General features: G+C 37.4%; 1 pseudogene; it reads left to right on the plus strand.

Annotated features, from left to right (window-relative positions):
- The first annotated feature begins 281 nt into the window (after nt 1-281).
- LOC121425434 lies at nt 282-21,537 on the plus strand (annotated as a pseudogene).
- The last annotated feature ends 323 nt before the right edge of the window (nt 21,538-21,860 follow it).

The raw sequence follows: 21,860 nt of genomic DNA on the forward strand, positions 1-21,860 counted from the left end.
TTATTAGTTTGGCCAAATATTGTCGAAATCAAGCTGCAGATAATACCCCCTCCCGTAGATCAAACATGCACTGTCCTGCTTGAGCGACCCTTGTCAGCAGAGAAGGATGTTAGAGTTTGGACCCCTATTCATATTTCGGGAGATCAAGGCCAAGCGGGTGGCGGTGGTGGGGGGGTGGGGTTACACACCCCCCCCCCCCCGTATATCCACCTCTGGTGGATCTCCTTCACCCGAACTGCTTTAGACGCACTGCGACCCTAGTCGAACGAGTTGGTAAACATGCTCTGGGCAGACCAATAAATAAAGCGGTGTCTTCTGAACATTGCTCGTCTGAAGGAGTATTAATGGTTCCTTTCGACTTTGTTTCAATTCATTGAATAAAGCTTTCGCGATTTGCTGGTTATATGATAAACGAGCTAAACTGTCGGGTTGCTAGCTGATCGAGTTTTATGGCCCCTTTATTGAGGGCAACATTATCCTCGCTCAGGTGAAAGATACATCGGTCAATAGACAAGATATCGGGAGGCTCATCACGTGTATTGATGAATTTTGCATATAAACCCTCTATTTTTGATGGCACAGTAAAGGTTAAGGATATCACTAAACCGGCCAAGCTAGTGAGTAAAACGATCGACACTCCGCAAGCATGACAAGTGATCGCTGTCGGCATTGATGTGTCATTCGATCATCACGAAGGCGTCCCGACGCGTCGAGGAGAATGAAGACGTGCTTATCTAGGGCGAGAGGATGTCTTGCAACCAACTGGGGATGGGTGGTGGTTGCAACGTCATGGGTGCTTTTTATCAACATGTACGGTATCATGTATTCTTACGGCATTTTATTCGTCGAGTTCCAGGCTGAGTTTCAGAGCTCTGCGACATTTACAGGTAAGCGAGAAAGCCATTTTCGTTCAGCGTTTTCTCGAGTCCTATATGCAGTCCGGTAGGCAGTATCTAATCTGTAGCAGACACTCGGATGATCTCGTAGGAGCACTGGCGTACTAATCCATGGGGTCCTGGGGGCCCTGCCCCGCCCCTACAACTACAAAGGAAAGGGGGAGAAAGGGAACAAAATGGAAATTAGGAAAGGGTGACAAATTATTGCATCGAGTTTTTGTTTTACATTTGATTTCGAATGACCTCCTTCTGACTACGCACATGCACAGAACAAAACTATCATTTCTGTTCTAATATTGCACGCTATAGGCTGAGCTATAGGCGAGTGGATACCAAATACTTGTTAAGGGGTGCATTTTCAGATTTAGAAAATACGTGTTTAGGGTGCTTTTCGAGGCCCCATGGTCGCGCATGGTATCCAATCGTCAAGGGAAGTGTCCCCCGCCCCCCCCCCCTGGAGTCTGTTGCTTCAAGACCATGATTTGAGGTCCAAAGTTATTCCTCCTTGAGGAGGCCCCGCTGTTGACGTTTGACTATTCGTGCACTTTAGAATCATAAGATGTATAGTGATTGCAGTAGAAGTAGTAGTAGTAGTAGTAGAAGTAGTAGTAGAAGTAGTAGTACATTATGCAAGATTTCTGCCTAAAAGGGACAGAAAATCGTTTACAACTCTCGGACGCATATAAAGTTCACGGAGCGACCCTGAGTGCGATCAGCTTGTCGTATTTTGGCCGGGAGTGATAATTCTTACGATAGGGGTGATCAGACCCTCTGGAAGAACAAAGAAATTTTATTTACAATACTCATGTTGAATGTTCTGGTCAAATTTGTATGAGTGTCACATTCATTCGAACGAGAGGACAAGATTATTTATTATTGTCTATATGCAGTGCATTACGCGTGAATAATATTACCATTGCGACCCCTTCCCAGCGACTGGTTCAGGCGTGACGACCCGAGTGACGTTACCGATGGAGACCTCAAATATCAGATGAGCCGATTCTAAAACTAACTTCCTCCAAAATACCGTACGAAGATCACGTCCAGTGGGGACATTGCTTACATTTTCGTGAAATTTGAGATTGATTTTATACCAATAAATACTATATATATGTATGTATATAAATATATATACATTACGTTCTACAATAAATTTATTTGTTTTTTCCCCGTCGTTAACTGCTCAGACCCCCATCCACTCAGGTGTAAAATCATGGCTCATCAAAAAAAAATCATTAAAAATCAATCCCTCGGTAGATTTCGTTTTAATTCACTGACAATAGTCACAATGATAAACTAAATACGTTAATCGGGTACTTGTCCAGTTCAATTAAAACTCAATTGGCCTGAAATAAGACTAACCATAATATCGGTCAGTTCACGGACAGAAAAACCGGAACTGCATACATTGCAGATAATGATGATTAATATAAAATACTAAAATGCAATCTACATGTCGCTTCTCAAAAGTCCGTTATCATAAAAATGTATGAACATAACCTTATTTTTATCATTTTTTTCTGTTGATATACAAACATTTGTGACCTGCGACCCCCAAATCAACAATAAGTCGACCCTAATGAATATTGAGATTTGTATTGAGCTACGAAATTAATTTCTTGAGCTTTAAAATGATATTATGATATGTTGAAATTGACCATCAATAACCATTACAAGCACTTGATTGAATGCAGAGAAAATTCAGCAAGAGCTTAAAAAAGGATAAAACTAGGTTTAAAGTTTGGGGTTCGCTCAAGCATAAGATAAGCATACTGTGTAATCTCAGTGAAACTTCCAAGCAGCCCGAAAAAGTAGTGTCCAAAAATTCTTGTATCTTTTCTTTCATTCAGCTTTACGACTTCAATTTTTTTACAGTAGGAAGAAGAGGATATTTTTCAGGGGGGGGGGGAAGTTTTGGAGACTAAATTACTATTTGGGCTATCTACAGAGAGCCTTACATGGCGACTTATTGGTGGTTTTGGGGTGGTAGGTCACATTTGTTCTATTTTTAATGAATTATTTTAATCAATAAAGTCATGTGATCTTTATTTACGCCTGTCCGGCATGTTTTGCGAGCGGAATAATTACCCCCATGTGCCCTCTCGAGCAATGGGGAAACGAATACAGCGTGTCTTAAAATCTGTGTGGAAAAGGGCAACTTCCATAGAACTTCTGCCAAAAAAGCAATGCGTGAGGGAAAAATTATCACCAAAACACGGTTATAGATGAATTCATTAGGTGGGATGAATCATGGAAATCAGTGATAGTTTCTCCTTTCCCCATAACTAAAAACTCCTCGACTCGATAATTTCCCCCCTCTCATCAACTTTTAAGAAAAAAGGGTGCATATTTTCGTAGAAATACAATGTGTCATATCGACAGATGCCCGTGCGTACGAGCAGGAGGAAACCAAATATCTCGTATTTTGTCATAATTTAGTAGTAGTAGTAGTAGTAGTAGTAGTAGTAGTAGTAGTAGTAGTAGTAGTAGTAATAGTAATAGTAGTTGAAGTATAAGTATTACGTATTAGTTCTATAGAGTAGTAGTAGTAGTAGATGTAGATGTATAAGTAGTACATGTAGTTTAAGTAGTAGTAGTATTAAGACATATTTTAGTATTAGTAAAACTAGCAGTAGTAATAGTAGTAGTAGTAGTAGTAATAGTAGAAGTACTACTACTAGTAGTAGTAGTAGTAGTAGTAGTTGTAGTAATAGTAGTTGAAATATCAGTAGTACGTATTAGTTCTATAGAGTGGTAGTAGTAATAGCAATAGTAGAAGTAGTAGTAGTAGTAGTAATAGTAGCATCAATTTTAGTATTATTATTAGTAGTAGTAGCAGTAGTTAGTAGTAGTAGTATAGTAATATTAATAGTAGTAGTAGTCCTCGAAGTAAAGTAGGGTGGATGCTTGTCATTTGAGTGAGGGGGGGGGGGTGTTTGTAGTGGTAGAAATAACATTTGATTAGTAGGTGAATATCACTCCGTCTTAGAAAATCAAGCGAAATTTATAACATTAATTTTTCTTATTTTACATTCCATTGGTGGAATTTTCAATATTTTGCTTCTTTAAAATTTTCTTTTTATTCATATCAGCTGTCGTGGGATCGGACTTGACCTTTACCGTTGTATTCTTGTGCACGTCGTTTATGAATTATTTCTATTGTACTTCGATTGAATTAGCTCGTTAGAAGACATTATACTTTTTTTTTAACTTTGAATTCACCGATTTATCACGGTGTATGTTTACCTTGGATCCGCATGTGCAAATAACATTGTGTTCGAAGTCTCACGATTATTGAAATGTGTTGACACAACTAACATGTGTATTTATATAAACCCCTCAAAAAAAGTTTGGAAATCTGTGCTTGGCCAATAATTTCTCCGAACTTCCAATTTTACACAATGCATTTTTTTATACCAGTCAAACGATAATTTAATTCTCTTTAAAATGATACCATGCTTGTTATGATCATGCCATCACAAAAAGAGCAGGATTCAAAAGTGTTGGATGAGGTCTGAATCGAAAAACTGCAAAACGAGCAGAAATAGTCATGAAGGGTCAATACAGAACATGATTCTTCTGTCTGTGTCAATAGAGATGAAAATCCATTCAAATCAAGCCCTTGCTTCTGTAATGATGGTTCTGTGAGATAACATGGTATGAGTGATCGTGGTTTGAAATATACACATTCATGCTTGTATGTTTGTTATGTGTTTGCTCTTGCAGAGGTGTGGTTGATTCCATGTTAATGTTGATGTTAAGGTGCATGAAAACAATTAAAAGAAACCTCTGATAAACTCACTCAGCACCACTGTTGCATTTTGCAGCTTTTGAATTTTTACGTTGCCCCACATTTCAAGGCACTGCACCTTCATGTGAAACATAATCATATCATGTAGGGTATCGAAAAAGCATTACAAATTTTTCCAAAAAGGGCAGATAGCTCAGGGGAACCTTGATTTAAGCTACGCCTACCATTGTTCTCTTCATCCATTTCTTTCACAAAATAATACATGACATACATATGTATAAATATATACATGCATATATATATATATATATATATATATATATATATATATATATATATATATATATATATATATATATATATATATATATATATATACATACATACATATATGAATGCACATGTATATTGTGAAGCTCGGGCGTACAATCCAACTAAATTGTTGAATGAGCGCGCGTTCACAACCTCCGCTCGCGTGAGAAAACGTACCCCTACTACTAACTGCGACGGATGGTTTTCGAGGCAGCGTACATCCAGCTAACAGAACCGATTCTGTGCCGCCAAAAAGAGGTTCGTAAGAACCCTTGCGTTATTTTAGTTGCATCACTTACATTTACGGCTGGTACTATAAGTCTAACTTGTTTACTTTGACACCCAATCATAGTACGGCTCGTCATTTAGCGTCCATTGTTTAGTTTCGCTTGTATTATAAAATTGTTTTTGCACTTAATAATTCATGCTATTTTACTCCGATGAGTGCATGTCGAAAAACTTCAGTATGTCAGTTCTAAGTAGTAAAGTATCATTATGGGGTCTGTGATGGCTCTATTGAATATCAAAGAAAATTATTATGTGAAGAAAAATCGTGTTATAGACATTATTGCCCCCCCCCCTGTTTCAGGATGACAGATAAAGTGTGTAAAATTTAGTGGTTTCCATGAGTAGTTTGCACATTTTGGGGGCATAATGGATTTTGCCAATTTTTCATTGAAAATTCTCAGAGTTACGAGGATGGCATCCTTCTAATTTGGAATCAGCACCCTCACCTTGACAACAAGACAGGCCAAAACGCACTATAATACGAGGTTTGGTCGATTTTCTATGGGGCCTTGTCTGGATTTTATCAAGGGCATCTCGCCAGGAACTTGTAAAGATGCTCCACATTTTCTTTAGTTCATTTGTTCGTTCGTTCGCTCAGCCTACGAAGACTTTAGTTCGATGTTATTGTTACTTGTGCGTTCATGTGATTTTTCGTTTTGTCTTGTGTCACTGTCATTTTTCTTTTGCATGTCAATGTTTTGTTCCTCCCGTTCATTTATTCATGTATCTGTTTCTCTGTAAGCCCACTCCATATGTTTTAAGCAGGACTCGACATTTTCTTATTTTTCTAAGACGAAATTCAATTATGAGATTCTCATCAATCTTTCACGTCTGATTTAGCAGATGAGCCATTTTTTTCTTTGAATAATGATGACCTTTTTGATTTACTCCAATCTTCGCCAACTAGTCATACAAATTCTAACAATGACGCTGCATATAACCGTTTTGTTGCAAGAACCTTAAATTTAGAAACCGATACTTTTGATTTGCACTCTGATGAAGACGAAATTCTAAGTCCTTCATCTGAATATATAACCCAGTCTCAGTTTAAAGAAATTACCAAACAATTCTCCATAGATACGTTTTCTCTTTTACACTTTAACATTAGAAGCTTAAGTAAGCATTTTGAGGAATTCCAATTGTTATTAGATAATCCTTCCAAACTTCCCTTTTCTATAATTGGACTTTCGGAAACTTGGTTATCCAGCGAGTCTAATCTTCCATTTGCCCTGGATGGCTATGACTTTATCGTTAACAACAGGCAAAATAGGTCTGGTGGAGGGGTTGCCCTCTACGTTTCTCAAAATTACGATTACATAACTCATAAAGAATTTATTAAATCAAACGACATTGTAGAGTCTCTTTTTATAGAAATAAATATTCCCACTTCCAAAAATATAATCATAGGCATTATGTATAGGCCTCCAAATTCTAATTCAAATGATTTTCTCCTCTACCTTTCAGATTTGCTAAAAGATCCACTTTTTGTAAACAAAGACGTCTTTATAATGGGAGACTTTAATATTGATATTTTGAAACATGAAAATAATAACATATCCCATGAATTCCTTGATATATTCTTGACTGCCTCATTCTTGCCTTTGATATCGAAACCCACTCGTATGGCGACTCATTCCGCCACACTCATAGATAATATTTTTTGTAACGTTCTGCCTTCGCCGGACTCTTCTGTAGTCATATCCGATATAACCGATCATTTTCCAATTATGTCACATTTCACCCTTAGGCGCCCACTGAACAATCTACACCGGCCATCAAGGCGAAGACCAACTCATGAAAACATAGCCCGACTTGACGCTTCTTTAGAATCTTCAGACTGGTCGCGTGTTTACAACTCAGATGATGTTAATGCATCATTTGAGAACTTCCTTGACATATTTTGTAATAAATTAGATACTTACATTCCAAAAGTAAAAGACAAAGAAACGGCATACAAAAAAAAACACCAAGACTTCCATGGATTTCCAAATCAATTTTACGTTCAATTAACAGAAAAAATAATTTGTACTATAAATTTAAGACAAAAAGGTTCCGATTAAGTATTCTAGATACAAAAATATTTTGACTAAAACAATACGACTAGCAAAGAAAAAATACTTCACGAAACAATTACATTTATATAAGAACGACATGCAAGGTACATGGAAGATTTTAAAACAAGCCATGAATTTATCAAATAACAAAACAAGCATAACTAAAATAAGGGATAATGATCAAATTGTTGAAGACTCTGAAATTATTGCCAATATTTTTAACAACTATTTTTCCTCTATAGGGGTAAACTTAGCTCATGAAGTCCCTCCTTCGAACAAGCATTTTTCTGATTATCTGGGCATACCTAATACAAATTCTATATTCTTTACACCTGTCGTTGAACAAGAAATTATTGATATTGTGTCTAGTTTGAATAACAAAAAAAGTCCTGGCTATGATGATATCAACAACTTTATTTTGAAGGGTGTAATTTCCTCTATTGTTAATCCTTTGGTATATATTTTTAACCTTTCATTGCAAAATGGTCAAGTCCCCGACAACATGAAAATAGGTAAAATAATACCTCTTTTCAAAAAAGATGATAAGCTTAATGTCAATAATTACAGACCTATTTCCTTACTATCCTCCATGTCAAAAATTTTAGAAAAGGTCGTTTACAATAGAACTATTAACTTTTTGAAAGCACACAATATTTTCTCCGATTACCAGTTTGGTTTTAGAAAAAAACATAATACTGAACATGCCTTATTAAATTTCATTGACAAAGTGGCACATGCTCTCGACAACTCTTCACACATGGTTGGTATCTTCCTGGACTTCTCCAAGGCCTTCGACACAATCAATCACAATATATTATTACATAAACTCGCTCACCATGGGGTGCGTGGGAAGGCCTTGGAGTGGTTCAGGAGTTACTTATCCAATAGACGTCAGTACGTAACATTAAATGGCTATACATCCAATATGCAAAATATAAATTGCGGAGTCCCACAGGGCAGTCTGTTAGGTCCTTTATTATTTATCATTTATATTAATGATTTTTGTAATTCATCCGATATTCTTTCGTTCATATTTTTTGCCGACGATTCAAATCTTTTTTATTCTCATAAAAATCCAAAAACACTACTAGATATAGTAAATTCTGAGCTAGAAAAGGTTACTCAGTGGATAAGAGCTAACAAACTATCCCTTAATCTAAAAAAAACCAAATACATGTTATTTAGTAATACTATAGACACACTGCCGGCAAACATTATGTTTGATGATACCCCTTTAGAAGTTGTTTCGTTCATAAAGTTCTTAGGCATAACTGTCGATAATAAACTTTCGTGGAAATATCACATTGAAAATATTTGCAGAGCGATTTCACGCAACATCGGCATAATAAATAAACTGAAATTTCATTTTCCTCCACAAACCTTATTAATGCTTTATTCTTCTTTAATCTTACCGTATTTGAACTACGGCATTCTTGTTTGGGGCAATACCCACCAAGTTTTATTAAACAGACTTCTTTTATTACAAAAGAAGTCTCTCCGTATAATTAACCATTCTTCATTTCTTTCACATACAGATCCATTGTTTGCCGAAAACAAGCTGCTAAAAATAAATGATCTATATCTGTTTCACTTAGGCCAATTTATGTATAAATATAATAACAATTCACTTCCTCACGTATTTGATTCAATGTTCCCTCAAAATCGTTCAATTCATCATTACCCTACAAGACAGTCTAATGAGTTTCATTTACCTCTTTTAAGAACATTATTAGCTAAAAAAACATTTATATACGATGGCCCGAGATTCTGGAACTCCCTTAGTGAAGATATAATTAGAAGCCCATCCCTTTGTTCCTTTAAAATGAAACTTAAAAATAATTTTCTGAAATCATACAGGTCATCATTTACTCAGTTTTAAATAATTTTATCATGAAATTCACCATTTCATGCCTCCTTAACTTATTTTTTTTTTTTTGGTATAATTATCCGCGCGTTGAAGTCCTGCTGTATTATCTCTGTTATCTTTCTTTATCTCTTTTCATTTTTATTTTCATATCCTTTGTGTGTGCTTCAATTGTTTGATTGTTTCTTGTTCTTTGTTCTGCTGTTCTCTGTTTTGTAAACTTGTCTGTCTTCGTAGGCAATTCTAAAATAATTATTTAGAGGGGTCCACACAATACAAGCACTGCTTTTTAGTGGATCCCTCCATTTTCACAGAATTTTTATTTTAAAATGGTTATGATAGTTGCTTATATATATTCTGTTTTGCTTTACTTCGTTTTATAGATAAATATCAAATACTGTACATGCCTGAATTTATTTTATCTGTATAAGTTCATTGTAACTATTTTGATCACATTACTTTGTTCTTCTGTTGAAAATGAAAAATAATAAATTGAAAAAATTGAAAAAATTGAGATTACCCCCCCCCAAAAAAAAAGGGGGGGGGAAAGCATTATCAACAAACACGGGAAACGACTGGTGGTTATAAAGAGGACTTGCAGTTAACGATTTGAAGTGCAAAATGCCATACATCGTGTTGGTTCATAATGCCCGGCAGCCATATTTAAAGGAGAATGAAACATTTGGAACAGGAGAGCTTGTGTGAAAACAAAAAAAAACAAAGAAACAGATCAACGAAAGTTTGAGAAAAATAGGACAAACAAGTGGAATGCCTCTGGCCGTCTCACCTGCATCACGCGGTTCAATATAGCAGCAGTGCTGACTTTGAAAACTACTCTAACTCGCACAAGATGTTCAGTGATACATGGTTACTCTTATGTCCACTTTTTATGAACTAGACCAATAAACTTACAGAGATATTATGGTTATTCAACAAAAAAAAAACAACATGTCCAAAGTTCATTGGCCTTACATGACCTATGACCTTGATCATGTGACTTGAAACTCGCACAGGATGTTCAGTGATACTTGATTACTCTTATGTCCAAGATTCATGAATCAGATCCATAAACTTTCAAAGTAATGATGGTAATTCAACAGTTACATCCAATTCGGCCAAAGTTCATTGACCTTTGACCTTGGTCATGTGACCTGAAATGTGCACAGGATGTTCGGTGATACTTAATTACTCTAATGTCCAAGTTTAACGAACTAGACCAATAAATTTTCAAAGTTATGATGGGAATTCAACAGATACCCCCAATTCGGCCAAAGTTCATTGACCCTAAATGACCTTAGTCATGTGACATAAAACTCACCCAGGATGTTCAGTGATAATTCATTAACCTTATGTCGAAGTTTCATGAACTAGGTCCATATATTTGCTAAGTTATGATGACTTTTCAAAAACTTAACCTCAGGTTAAGATTTCGATGTTGATTCCTCCAACAAGGTCTAAGTTCATTGACCCTAAATGACCTTTGACCTTGGTCATGTGACATGAAACTCTAATAGGATGTTCAGCCATACTTGATTAATCTTATGGCCAAGTTTCATGAACTAGATTCATATACTTTTTAAGTTATGATGTCATTTCAAAAAATTAACCTCAGGTTAAGATTTGATGTTGACGCCGTCGCCGTCGGAAAAGCGGCGCCTATAGTCTCACTCTGCTACGCAGGTGAGACAAAAATGAGAAAGTTATGAACATTTGAATATTGCGATCACTAATTCTATGGAGATCCTAAAATAGACTCTGCGACAAAGATGTGTGATGTCACTTGTGAACAATTCTGCCAATTAATTTAGTATGTACACCGTTGGTCATAAAGGTTGAATAAAATATTTTTGAATAACAATCGACAGTTTTGTTGGTATTTGAAAGGCTACGCGTAGACAAATGATAATTGAGTGATTACAAAATGTTTCCCCTTTACACAGGTGACATTATAAGATGGGAAATTGGGATTACGTAATAAATTCTTTTGTTGTAGACTATAAAAGCCTATGCAAATTATATTCTCTCCCTTTCCCTGATTTAGCACTGTGTATAAGAAGGTTGCATTTTTTCGAGTTCCTTGTACTGTTTGAAATAAAATAAAAATCGGTAGACACGTTCCCTTGAATATGCCTGGTCCAACGCGAGAGAGTGGTAGCACTGCGACAGGAGAGCTACAAGCAGACTGATATCGCAGAAGTCCTAGGGATATCACAGAGTGCAGTCTCTAAGATCCTGAAACGTCAACGTGAGGCGGGGGATATGCGGCCACGGAAATTTCCAGGACGTCCCAGATTGACCACAAGTAGAGATGATCACCAACTGTGGAATTTCAACCGCAGAAACCGGAAATTGCCCACGAGCCGTCTTCGTCGATTGTGGAGGAGATTTCATGGATCAACGTTTCCCGGTCAGCCGTTAATCGCAGATTGCTCCAACATGGTTACCGAGCACGACGGTTGACCAAATGTCCACGTCTGTCTGTTCGCCACAGAGTAGCTCGTCTTCTTTGGGCTAGGGAGCACAGAAGGCTTCATCCAGGACATTGGCAACATGCGGTCTTCACGGACGAGAGCCGGTTCATCCTTGACCGAAAGGATTGGAGACAACGAGATCGTCGATTAGCCGGGGAAAAACTTCGCGATGAATGTATCCACGAGACGACTCAAGGCAGAGGCGGTTCAGTGATGATATGGGCCGGCATCCATTATGGAGGGAAAACGCCATTGGTGGTTCCGGATGGAAACTTCAACGCCGCCTACAGGGATATATTGGAGTTCCACTGTCTTCCATATGTAAGACGTGTGTATGGGCACAATTTCCGATTGCAGGGTGACAACGCTAGACCGCACAGGACCGCTGCAGAGGGCGTCATACAGTTGCCATGGCCAGCTTGTTCTCCGGATATGAACCCCACAGAGCATGCATGGGATGCCCTAGGCCAAGCCATCAACGACAGAGAGGTCATTCCTCAAAATCTGCAGAAGTTGGCAGATGCTCTGAGGGAGGACGCTATGCCTGTTGACGCCATCAACAAGCTAGTGCACAGCATGCCACGACGTCTGCATGCGCTGGTTCTTGCCAGGGGTGGACATACCCGATACTAGTGACTGAATAAGAACAATGACTCAAGTCTGATGTAAATTTGTCCATGAAATCACAAAAAAGGTCATCTGGAAAACTGAGAGAGATTGAAAATGAATATCTCATGATCCTTTAATTTACTGTGTATTGTTGTTCTATGCTCATGACATCCATCGCTTAAAACATAAACTTGTAAAATATGACTGTCAAACTTGTATAAAAGGCAGAATAATAAACTAAAGTGGATATCATGCACCATAAATGCCATATTCAAATCATGTTGTAATAATTACGCTGTGAAAAATTGGTGAAAAAAAATATTTCACCTTTATGACCAACCGTGTATTTCACTTATATTGCCTCTTTTATCACATCTATCATGTAATACAGATTTTTAAAGGAAACATCATGGATAAAGAGTTTGTATCACCACAAAAAAGCAGAAAGAGACATTTTGAGGGTATTTTATATTCTATCAAAGGGAAAGTTGTTCACATGTGACATCAAACATCCTTGTCGCATTGCCAATGGGAGGTTCTCCATAGCATTAGTGATTGCAATATTCAAATGGTCATAACTTTCTCAACTTTTGTCTGATTTTTCTCAAATTTTCTTTGTTCTTATTTGTTGATTTTCTGTTTCGACAAAAGCCTACTTATTCCAAAGGTTTAATTCCCCTTTAAATTAACCCTGCATAATGATACCAAGTTAATATGTATTAAATGATAACAATAGTACCTCAGTCCCACTGTCGTTTCATCATACGAAAGCAAAAAAAACTGATCGCCAAAATTCTTGAACAATTCAAAATTTGTGTACGATCAATACAATTGCCACGACTGATCTAATATGATCTGATAAGATCACTACGGTTACTCCACGAGTAAGTACGTCGTTTGAATCGTAGTGCAATCGTGACAGTAGAAAACAGATATCACACACAACTTCATCCATAAATCTATCTGGTCGTTTAGGCTATTTTCTTTTCCTTCATTTTGATTCTAGGTTGGGCAGGGTCCATTCCTATCGGACTCACTGTTCTTTTAGCCCCACCCATGAATGTGATCATTGACCGTTTCAGCTACCGTCCCGTCGCCGTCGTGTGTCACGTCATGGCAGCCGTAGGGGTCGTGACGACATCTTTCGTTCCAAATATGCCCCTTGTCTACCTCACATACAGCTTGATGTTCGGGTGTGGGGCCGGAGGTCTAACTCTTCTTGCACTTGGTCTTGCCGTGCAATATTTCCCTTCAAAGAATATCGTAAGGGCACTGGCATTTTCGCTGTCTGGTACGAGTATTGGTACGTATACATGTAATCACCTTATTATGGTCATTCTTAACTTTCTTAATTTTGCATAATTTAACTAAACTTCTATTAGGGCTGAAATGCCATTATTTCCAAATCCCAATTGTTATGATTATATTCAATCCTATTTTTTAAAACTCAAACTGCTTGAGTGGTAGTTTCAAATGGGGAGTCCATCCTGTTGATTTATTAACAAAAACGGAAAAATTATATAAAAATATTTGGAGAAGATTTGATGAAAATTCATGAAAGAATAACGGAGCAGTGGATTCGAAAGTTTTACTTTGTGACGTAATCATGGTAACCGAAGGGCAGCCCCTCCGTATGTCCCACAAAATGCCATTTTCTAAAGCTAGGGTTACACCAATCAGAGGCGAATCGGAATCCAACCGAACTCCTTCGAATACATCGCGAATGTGGCCCGAATGAAATTTGTCGTGGCCACATTCGGGGGCATTTTGGATGATATTCGGCTTATCAAAACGAGCCGAATCCACATATGTTCCCAAAGCCCTCCTAAATTTCATTGCATTCGAAGAGGAGAACAAAATACTCCTGAATACTCCCAATTTGATTCGGGAGCTCTCGATTCAGAGACGAATATGTTCCGAATCAGGCCATATTCGGGCAGAATCAGTTTTAGACACCCCCCCCCCCCTTCCCTCATGTTCCTGAGTTGCCCCGAATGCTATATTCTAAATTCTAGATAATTCCAGACCTCGCACTATCCTGCACTTTGACATGCTTTGACATCACAGTGCGGCATAGTGCATTTGCTATGACGTCAGAGTGCAGGATAGTACATTTTTTTTGGTATGACGTCAGAGTGCGGGATGGTGCATTTTGGATGCCATACAGTGCAATTCGCTGAATATCATGTGCCAATCAGATAACAAAATATTTTTTGGAGAAGTATAATTTCTGGATTCATATTGTATTATGATGTCGTGGGAATTGGGGAGTTTCCCGCATAGCACGTCTTAATTTAAACGTTGAAACAATACTGACTAAACTTTTATTCTTTGATCGATTTCCATCAAACCTCCACCATAACTTTTCTCGATTTTCCCCTGCATTAATTGAAACAATCTTAACGCAAGGGTGAAATTAACATTTTAAAGGGGATAATGGTTCGTTAAATTAAGACGGTTTGATATTTACAGGTACAGTCCCGCCGCGAGCTCAGACAGGCAAATGGCATGGCATGCTGATATCGTATGAAAGAGCTTTGCACACGAAAAGCAAGATCTATAGGGCCTGTAACACAAAGCTTAGCAATGATTGTAGAATAGTTTTCTACGTTTGATTGTATTGACTGTAATGTACAATCAATCTAGAAAAATCGAGTCTATGATTGATCGTTAACTTTTGAGTTACCCGACTCTAATCTCGCGTTGTAGAGGTTTGCGAAAGGTGCTACTATAAATGAAAAGCGACATGTCCAGTATCATCATCATCATTGGTTCATTCTTATCCTTCATTTTTTTGTTGTTTCAGGCATGCTTTCATTTGCACCATTGATAAGGTTTCTGTTCGACCGATTCGGATGGCGACACACACTCCAAATAATTGGTTCGATGTTTTTTACTACTGGAATCCCTTGTATTGCAACAATGGTGCCGCCCTCGTCAGAAAAGGAACCATCTCCCTGTGCTAAAGACCAAAGAACTGATGGAAATATGTCGACATCGAAAGTTGTTCCAACCTCGATAGGAAAACTCGACAGGCATTGTGATCCGGGACCACAATTTCCACAAGATGAGACAAGACGTGGGGCTGATTTGAATAAAAGAGTATTAGAAAATCAAACACCAGAGGTAGTAAGTGCCGATGGGAACATTCCTGGAGACAAGTTAGATAAGATACGTTCCGAAAACAGCCGACATTCGTTGTTTGAAGGAGACACACGAATAAAAGGGTGGAAACGTCGTATTACTTGCTATCCAGAATTATGTTTCATCAGTGTGGCTGTAATCATTAACGGAGTTGCGGACTGCTTTTACTATGTCAACATGGTAAGATATTATATAAAACAAATTGATCAGGGTGAATATTTTGGAGTATATAATAAATTGTTTGTAAATATTTAATTCCTTTTTATCGTATTCAGTGTTCTTTATGCAGGGTAGCCCTCTGTAGAGGTGTTTTGGCTCAGTGGATAGGTCTCTGGATTTCTCCAAGGCCTTCGACACTATTAATCATGACATCCTACTTCATAAATTATGGCATTATGGCATACGTGGGAAGGCCTTGGAGTGGTTCAGGAATTACCTCTCTAACAGAAAACAATTTGTTTTTCTTAATGACCATTCCTCCAATTTGTGTAATATTAATTGTGGTGTGCCACAAGGAAGTATTCTGGGACCCCTCTTGTTTATTTTATATATAAATGATTTTTGCAGAGCATCTGACATTTTATCTTTCATTATCTTTGCTGATGACACAAATCTATTCTTCTCTCACAATGATCCGCTTACACTTGTTAACATAATAAACTCCGAATTAACTAATATTTTGAATTAGATCAGAGATAACAAATTACCAATTAACCTTCAAAAAACTAAATATATTTTATTTAGTAATACCATAGGTTCCTTACCTTTTGACATTTTTATTGAAGATTTCCGATTGGAAAGTGTCACCTCAATTAAATTCTTGGGAGTTCATGTAGATGACAATCTCTCCTGGAAATGCCATATTGATAATATTTGTAAAACAATATCCCGAAATATAGGCATCATAAATAGGTTGAAAACGTTTATTCCTGTTACTTCTCTACTTACATTATATTCTTCTCTTATATTACCATATATCAACTATGGGATCCTTGTTTGGGGCAATACCCATCTAAGTTTACTTAACAAAATATTATTATTACAAAAAAGCCCTTCGTATTATTTCATTCTCACACCCCCGTTCTCACACTGATCCGCTTTTCCTTGATTACAAAATTTTAAAGGTTCAAGACTTATACCAATTTCAGCTTGGGCAGTTTATGTTTATGTATAAAAACAGTATGGTTCCTTTTGCATTTAATTATTTGTTTTCTCAAAATAACAATTTTCATAGGTATCCTACCAGACAAGCCGATAACTTTCATCTGCCTATCTTAAGAACTCGTTTTGCGCAAAATACTTTTATTTTCACCGCCCCCAAATTTTGGAATTCACTCCATAAAGATGTTCAACAGGCCCCCTCTATCCACTCCTTTAAGAGAAAACTAAAAATAATTCTTTTACTGTCTTACCAAAGTAATTAATTAGTTTGTATATTTTTAGTACTATCTAAGCACGCTATTGAGTCACACTCTCGTTGATCCACGTTTGCACTCTCGGTCTTGCCCCCCCCCCTTTATCTCTCTCTTTTTCTGACCCTTTCTCTCCACATAATCTGTGTCTGTCTGTCTCTGTGTGTGTGTGCCTCCATCTCTCCCCCCCCCCCCTCCCTACTTATCTTTGCCCTCTCTCTCTCCATCTCGCTCCCCTTTCAGTACTTTATTCCTTCTCTCTTCCCTCTATTTCTTTATCATGTCTTTGTTTTCTTTTTAGTTTTTAGTATCGTCCCGTATCTCTGTCATCTTTTTATCATTTCTCGCTATCACTCACCATCTTGTTATTATTTCCAATATTCTATTTTAACTCATTGTATTTACACCTGCAAATGAGTCCCATTTCTCAAATGTTTAATATACTTTCTTATGGGATCCACGCTCTACAAGCAATGCTTTTTAGTGGATCCCCTCATTTCCATATCAGATTCTGTTAAAACTATTTTACAAATATTTTGTAACTTGTAATTGATTTGTAATCATTGTTATCACATTTCATTTGTTTTTGTTTATATTTATAATGTATGTTTGATTTGTATTTGCTTGTAATGTTGATAATGGAAATGGAAAATAAGTTTGAACTTGAAAAAAAGAAAACTTGAACTAAGTGATTGCATATCACTTTCCTAAACGTTCGCAAGGAGGGTTTCGGTGCGAATTTGAAAACACTTCTTCAGCTATTTTAATTTTGATCATTCTTTATACATGTTTAAATGAGATAACCATGAAATCGTATGCCAATAGAATTAAATTGAATGAACTATTTGACCATTTAAATGTTGATCTTATATGCCATTCAAATTTGTTGCAAATTGAATTATTATATCATTGAATCGGTTGAAATTTTGACGATATTGGACGGGAAAACCTATAATGAAATAACAATTGTCCATACAACGTCACATCTGGATCCTGTTTCATAGAGGCTTGCTAGAGTGATACTAAATAAAGAGTTTGTATAACAAAATTACCATCAGAAAAATAAATTGAAGGATTTCAGTAGCTTTTAACTGTTATAACAAGTTTATGAAACAGGCCCCGGATTCCCTGCGGGAATGGCGGGATTTCAGAAATAACCATTCGTCGGCAATCGCCAAAAATTGAAGATTTAAATCATCCAGAAATTGATCCACAATGTGCTGCACTCAACCCAGGTGAGGTAAATGGGTACCTGGCAGGAATTTATTCATTGAAACGCAGCGCGCGTAACAGCTGCACTGCTGAAAAAAATGCCAGGGTAATTACGCTGCATATACTGTAGAGCGCTTTAGAGACTTCTGACAAAGTAAGTATTAAGCGCTATATAAGCAAGTATAATGATTATAATTATCATCCCTCCCCCGTATTTTTGCAGGTGAGTTATATGGTATCACTAGGTTTTACAGAGAAAGACGGTGCACTTTTCCTGTCCGTTATGGGGGGCGTCAACTGCCGTGGGAAAAACAATCCTATCGTTTGTCGGTGAATGGCTTCCGTTTCCTAACTATTACACAATGGCTATTGCATCTGTGGTGAGCTTCCTGGTCATGTGCTGTTTTCTCGTCGTCAAGAATCTTACAATTATGCTCATCTTAGCAGCCGGTGAGGAAAATACTCTGTCCATCTTATCTACATGTCAAACTGTCGTAGGGACGTTTCAGGACACTTAAGGCCTGGTCACACCGCCCGAGCGCTGTTGGAGCGGTCGTGGAGCGGAGTTAAAAAAACCATCACCGCTCGCTACCGTTCACCATTTTCGATTTCGATTGTTTTTTTTTCTTTTTTTTTTTTCGATTTTTGTGTTCGATTTTCCCCCCAATTTTGTGAGCGAAAATCGACCCTCTCTCCCTACCGCTCCACGACCGCTCCAACAACGCTCGGGCGGTGTGACCAGGCCTTTACAATCGGGAGTTTTAGCACCGCTACGTATATAGAACGAATTCAAGAACCGTACTGGAATGTGTTGAAAATGCCCGACAAAATAATGTCAATTATTAAAGTGCTTGGGAGGTCTTTGTCGAAAATTTGGGCAACCGACTTTTCGTCTTAACTTTCGGAGTTGACTGGAAAATATGTCGCTGGACATGAATCCAGGACAAACGGCTGTTTTGATTACCAGTTTTCGACACAGACTTTGTCTTCGTGATTGTCCTTTGTCATGGAGGGCTTTTGACAATACATTTTTAGTGTTCTTGAGAGCGTTACGCACCGTGGATGCACTCATATTGCCAGGAATTGAATTGCAAGCTTGTCAATGACTGCTAGTCTACTATCATGACTATGTACTTCTTTTTAATTTCAATACTTTTTCTTCTTGTCTGACATACAAATATTTTCATGATTATTTTTAAGATATATTACTTGAAACTTGGTTTGTCTCATTCACTCTCCTTTCTTGCTTGCTGAGAGAGAGAGTTTGTTAATAAAAAAAAATGTGTTAAGAATAAGAACAAAACGGGATTCAACGTGATTTGCTTTTTGGTCATGAAATATAGACCATGTAGACACATGCCGGTATTCAAAACGCCATTCATATAAAAACTTTTGTAAATAAGTTTCAACAATGAGAGCTCAAGACCATACTTTGATGGGGGATATGAATTTCAATTCCTATGCGATGTTGGCCTATACCTTTTTGGATTCGTATTGACTTGTAATAATGACTGTCGAGTAATGGAATGAACATTCTTCTGAAGCTTTACTGCTTTACTCAAACCAGATTTAATTGCTGAAAATAAATCATATTATACTAGAGTAAACATTCGCAAAAGACATACTACAAACAATGATACAATGCATGATAAGAGGACAATGACTTTGGGGGAGAAAAGAAAATTGATTAAAAATATATAATTAGTTCTTGAATTGATGATGCCTCATTACAACGTAGTGTAGAATAATCAGCACCAGCGCACATAATCATTTTATTATTATTATCGTCACCCTCATCATTATTTTCATTTTATACATATAATACATAAATTAAACATTCTAATTTTTTTTCTTTTCAAAGTTATTGGTGGAGTGATGATGACTATAACAACGGTGATGACTTTGTCTATTCCGAATTGTTTCTTCGGTCCCGAACTTTCTCGTCAGACCTGGCCCGTTATCCTCTTTTGTAATGGTGTTGGTCTCATATGTGGCGCCATAGTTGGTAAGTAATGTTTCTGCTGATCATATACCCTCTTTAAAAGGTTGGGCAAAATAAGCCAGATTTTTAACCATCACTGAGCATCATTCTGTCCACGCAACTATCGGTTGATTTGTCCAATCGGTTGATTTGTCCAAAGGGGTGCCGTGGCCGAGTGGTCTAAGGCGCCTGGCCATACATGGAAATTCCGGGGTTCGATCCCCGGCCGCGGCACCTATGCCTGTGAGCAAGGCATTTAAGCTACAATGTTCTTTTATCCTGCTTTCAAATAAATGGAAATTCTATATGCATTATTGGTAACTAGGTGTGCACTTTTTAAAAGAATTAGGTAATTAAATTAATGACTGGGTAATAAATTTGCTCAATTGCATAATAATTGTCCAGAATATATAAATATGTTTTACCAACATTTTACAAACGTGTTTGCAAAACAGGATCCAATTTTAATTTTTCAATTGCCTTCTTTTTACATAATAGTGTACAGTGCATCCTACAAAAAAAAAACGGAAACCGACAATAACCGTTCGTTTATCATGGCTAAAGTACATACTTACAATAGAACAAAATTTATCGTTGTAAAGCTTACGATCTTCTTTATTTTTCTCATGGTATAAATCATAATTATGATTCCTCATTCACGCCTAAGAGAGTTAAAAAACGAAGAAAGGATACCAAAAAGTCACTTTTCAATTCCCGGGTTTCAATCACAATGTCTAAGAAGTCTGAAACAGCTGCTCGCTGGTTTGATACATGTACCTGAACGTTCTGTTTTTTCGTAAAAGAAGACAAACTTCATTCAATTCGATTATTTTTTTGTAGAGATCATTTTTTTTCGGTTATGTTCCTTGATTCCGAAGTTTTGTTTAAGGATTAATGAACCTTCGTAACCCCTTTTTCATGTATCACTATGATTCTAGTTCTATGCTGCTTTTCTATTATTTGTTGTGATTTTTTATTACCTCTGGCAATTTTCTTTTAATTAACAAATCATGGCATAAAGTAAGCCTATCGTGATCAATATGAAGTTATGAATAAAACAAACCTGAACAGATTTCCTTTAAAAAGAAAACCTTGAATACCTGCAGCACGAACCAATTTTAAGTTTTCAATTGACTTTTTTTTACTCCAATAAGGTCAGTCGATTGATCGGACTGGATCCTATCGGAGTGCCATTTGTGCTTTTACTGGTCTTTACGCTATCGTGAGCGTACTACTTATCGCAGCGCCACTTTACCAGAGGATGTGTGCACCTCAGCGTTACGTCGTACAAGAGCTGCATCGACTAAAACGCTTGGAGAAAAGGAAAGGCGTTGAACATGAGGAAGCGTGTGAAAAACCTGTGAATATACCAATCCTCAGCGGAACCGGCTATGAATATGAAATTGTTTACGAGCGTGTGTCTACCGTTTAGACAGCAATAAGAGGCTGTTCTCGCTATGCTCCTAAAACTAGTATACTGGAAACTAGTTAACAGTTTAGTGGAAACTAGTTTAACATGTAGTGAGAATGGTCGAAGCGGTCTTGGAAGCGATCTTCTAAACAAGTTCAGAAAACCACCTCGCGATGTAGTTTCTCACTACGTCCCTAAAACTAGTTTAGTGGAAACTAGTTTAACACGTTTGGAAAACCACCTCGCGATGTAGTTTTCAAGATCGCTTTGCCTCGTTGAAGTGGTTTTAGCGTAAGTGAAGACACAACCGTTCTTCGCACATTTTGAGCGCGCTACTCCACACGACAGGTGCAGAATGCCTATGCTGCCGTTTCGGATTTCGCGCGAAACGTGTCACCCCACTGAGAGCGTTTCCATAGCAACAAGAGCGCTTTACGTGAAGTGATTTTGAAAAC

The sequence above is a fragment of the Lytechinus variegatus genome, chromosome 12 (genome assembly GCF_018143015.1).
Source record: "Lytechinus variegatus isolate NC3 chromosome 12, Lvar_3.0, whole genome shotgun sequence".
NCBI lineage: Eukaryota > Metazoa > Echinodermata > Echinoidea > Temnopleuroida > Toxopneustidae > Lytechinus > Lytechinus variegatus.